Genomic DNA, 4,623 nt, shown 5'->3' with positions numbered 1-4,623 from the left:
CCCTCCGTGATGACGGCCCTCTCCGGCAGAGCTCCGGAACAGGCCCCAAGATGGGATCTCGTGGATACAGAAAGTTGCGGCAGTGGAATTAGGTTTTTGGCTCTGTATCCGTTCGTTTGGGGGTACGTAGGTATATATAGGAGGAAGGAGTACGTCAGTGGAGCATCGAGGGGCCCACGAGGCAGGGGGGCGCGCCGTAGGGGGGGGGGGGCGCCCCCACCCACGTGACCGCCTCTCTGATGCCTTGGCGTAGGGTCCAAGTCTCCTGGATCACGTTCGGTGAGAAAATCACGTTCCCGAAGGTTTCATTCCGTTTGGACTCCGTTTGAAATTCCGTTTCTTCCAAACACCGAAATACGCAAAAAACAACAATTCTGGGCTGGGCTTCCGGTTAATAGGTTAGTCCCAAAAATAATATAAAAGTGGAAAATAAAGCCCAATATAGTCCAAAACAATAGATAATATAGCATGGAGCAATAAAAAATTATAGATACGTTGGAGACGTATCAATAGCTCCAAGTAAAGTTACCGATGAACGAAGACAAAAGACGGGATGCCTTCTAGGGCATCCCCAAGCTTAGGCTTTTGGTTGTCCTTGAATATTTGATACGTCTCCGTCGTATCTATAATTTCTGATTGTTCCATGCCAATATTCTACAACTTTCATATACTTTTGGCAACTTTTTATACTATTTTTGGGACTAACATATTGATCCAGTGCCAAGTGCCAATTCCTGTTTGTTGCCTGTATTTTGTTTCGCAGAATATCCATATCAAACGGAGTCCAAACGGGATAAAAACTGACGGAGATTTTTTTTGGAATATATATGATTTTTGGGAAGAAAAATCCACGCGAGACGGTGCCCGAGGGGGCCACGAGGCAGGGGGGGCGCCCCTGACCCTCGTGGCCACCCCGTAAGGCGGTTGGTGCCCTTCTTTCGCCGCAATAAAGCTAATATCCAGATAGAGATCGTGTTAAAAGTTTAGCCCAATCGGAGTTACGAATCTCCGGGAATATAAGAAAAGGTGAAAGGGTAGAATCTGAGAACGCAGAAACAGAGAGAGACAGAGAGACAGATCCAATCTCGGAGGGGCTCTCGCCCCTCCCATGCCATGGAGGCCTAGGACCAGAGGGGAAACCCTTCTCCCATCTAGGGAGGAGGTCAAGGAAGAAGAAGACGAAGGGGCCCCCTCTCCCCTCCTCTTTCGGTGGTGCCGGAACGCTGTCGTGGCCATCATTAGCATCACCGCGATCTACTCCAACACCTATGCCATATTCACCAACATCTCCATCACCTTCCCCCCTCTATCTACAGCGGTCCACTCTCCCGCAACCCGCTGTACCCTCTACTTGAACATGGTTCTTTATGCTTCATATTATTATCCAATGATGTGTTGCCATCCTATGATGTCTGAGTAGATTTTTGTTGTCCTATCGGTGATTGATGAATTGCTATGATTGATTTAATTTGCTTGTGGTTATGTTGTTGTACTTTGGTGCCCATCATATGAGCGCGCGCATGGATCACACCATAGGGTTAGTTGTATGTTGATAGGACTATGTATTGGAGGGCAAGAGTGACAGAAGCTTCAACCTAGCATAGAAATTGATGCATACGTGATTGAAGGGGGACCAATATATCTTAATGCTATGGTTGGGTTTTACCTTAATGAACGTTAGTAGTTGCGGATGCTTGCTAATAGTTCCAATCATAAGTGCATAGAATTCCAAGTCAGGGATGACATGCTAGCAGTGGCCTCTCCCACATAATACTTGTTATCGGTCTAGTAAAGTAGTCAATTACTTATGGCAATTTCGCAACTCCTACCACCACTTTTCCACACTTGCTATATTTACCTTATTGCTTCTTTAATCACAAAAGCCCCTACTTTTTATTTACTTGCTCTTTATTATCTTGCAAACCTATGCAACAACACCTATAAAGTACTTCTAGTTTCATACTTGTTCTAGGTAAAGCGAACATCAAGCGTGCGTAGAGTTGTATCGGTGGTCGATAGAACTTGAGGGAATATTTGTTCTGCCTTTAGCTCCTCGTTGGGTTCGACACTCTTACTTATCAAAAACTGTTGTGCTCCCCTATACTTGTGGGTTATCAAGACCTTTTTCTGGCACCATTGCCGGGGAGCAATAGCGTGGGGTGAATATTCTCGTGTGTGCTTGTTTGCTTTATCACTAAGTAATTTTTATTTGTTGTTCGTAGTGCTTTCCTATCTTTAGTTATGGGTAGGAAACGCAAAATACCAAAAAATTTAGTTGTACCTACTAAACCAATGGTTGAAGAACCACTCAAAATCTATCACACCGCTGAAGCTTATTACTTGGATCATCTTCGATCCCTATGTGCTCGTGCTGAAACCCCAACTAGCTTAGTTGAGGGCAAATCTTTAGATGAGCATGCTTGTTATGCGCGACACCGAATATCTGAAAAAGGGGAAATTTTACTGGGTCAAATTCATCGTTTGCAATGCTATGCTTGGAATTTATGCAAAATATATGATATTACTTGTTGTTCTGAAAACCCTAAGAAACACCTTCCCTATCAATGTGAGTTTAGTGATAATGGAATCGTATCTTCGTATGCTAAGGGTATTTATAGTTACTATGATGTTCAACAAATTGAAGAATTTGTTGCTTTTAAGGGTGCTTATGAAATTGCTTCTTTGATTGAAACATATGATGCTACTCTTTACAAATCTGAAAATTTTGACATACTTAAATATTGCTATGATAATTATGCTTCTAATGCCTATGTTGAACCAGATAGAGGACTACCCCGCTGTCCAAGAAGAGACTAATATTTTGTAGGAGTCTATGGAAGAAGAAATTGATGAAACTGTGAGCTCATTGGATGAAAAATATGAGGAGGAGAGCGAAGAACAAAAGGAGGAAGAGCGGATTAGCTGCCCGTGCCCACATTCTAATGAGAGTAACTCTTTAACTCATACATTGTTTAATTTCCCTTCATGCTTATCGAAGGATGATTGCTATGATGATTGCTATGATCCCGTTGATTCTCTTGAAATATCCCTTTTTGATGATGCTTGCTATGCTTGTGGCCAAGATGCCAATATGAATTATGCTTATGGAGATGAACTTGCTATAGTTCCTTATGTTAAACATGAAATTGTTGCTATTGCACCCACACATGATAGTCCTATTATCCTTTTGAATTCTCCCGACTACACTATATCAGAGAAGTTTGCCCTTATTAAGGATTATATTGATGGGTTGCCTTTTACCATTGCACATGATGATTTTGATGAATATAATATGCATGTGCTTGCTGCTCCTACTTGCAATTATTATGAGAGAGGAACTATATCTCCACCTCTCTATGTTTCCAATATGATAAAATTGCAAGAAACTGCTTATGCTATGCATTTGTCTTTACTTTGTGTGCATGAATTGTTCTTTTATGACATGCCGATGCATAGGAAGAGAGTTAGACTTTGTTGTTGCATGATATATGTTGCTTTGTGCTCACTACTAAATGCCAAATAATTGCTAATTAAAATTGGCTTTGATATACCTTGGGATCCGGGTGGATTCACTACTTGAGCACTATATGCCTAGCTTAATGGCTTTAAAGAAAGCGCTGCCAGGGAGACAACCCAAAAGTTTTAGAGAGTCATTTATTTCTGTTGTGTGCTGTTATAAAGTTTAGAAATAAAAATAATGTGCCAAAGTTTGCCTTTAGGATGTTTACATTTGCTTGATAGTTTGTACGGTGTAGGACAGAAACTTTGGCTGTAGTGCGCGATTTTACATTTTTAGTTGGAACGTCAAACGGTTCTGATTCTTCTTGCACTGTCTTCCTATACAAATTGTTTATTTTTACTAATTTTGGTAGAAGTTTTCAAGTATCAGAAGTATGGTGAATGTTCAGATTGTTACAGACTGTTCTGTTTTAGACAGATTCTGTTTTTGATGCATAGTTTGCTTGTTTTGATGAAACTAACGATTTTTATCAGTGGATTAAGCCATGGAAAAGTTATATTACAGTAGACACAATGCAAAAACAAAATATGAATTGGTTTGCAACAGTACTTAGAGTAGTGATTGCTTTATTATACTAACAGATCTTACCGAGTTTTCTGTTGAAGTTTTGTGTGGATGAAGTGTTCGATGATCGAGAAGGTCTCGATGTGAGAAGAAGGAAGAGAGGCAAGAGATCAAGATAGGGGATGCCCGAGGCACCCCAAGTAAATATTCAAGGAGACTCAAGAGTCTAAGCTTGGGGATGCCCCGGAAGGCATCCCCTCTTTCTTCAAGAAGTATCGGTATGTTTTCGGATTCGTTTCGTTCATGCGATATGTGCAATCTTGGAGCGTCTTTTGCATTTAGTTTTCATATTTGTTTTATGCACCATGCTGGTATGAGATATTCCTTGGTTGATTTATACAATTCTCATTGCACTTCACTTATATCTTTTGAGTATGGCTTTATAGAATGCTTTATGTGCTTCGCTTATATCATTTGAAGTTTGGATTGCCTATTTCTCTTTACATAGAAAACTGCCATTTGTAGAATGCTCTTTTGCTTCACTTATATTTGTTAGAGTGTGGGCATATCTTTTGTAGAAAGAATTAAACTCTCTTGCT

The sequence above is a fragment of the Triticum aestivum genome, chromosome 2A (assembly GCF_018294505.1).
Source record: "Triticum aestivum cultivar Chinese Spring chromosome 2A, IWGSC CS RefSeq v2.1, whole genome shotgun sequence".
Classification (NCBI taxonomy): Eukaryota; Viridiplantae; Streptophyta; class Magnoliopsida; order Poales; family Poaceae; genus Triticum; species Triticum aestivum.
This window is presented reverse-complemented; position numbering follows the sequence as displayed.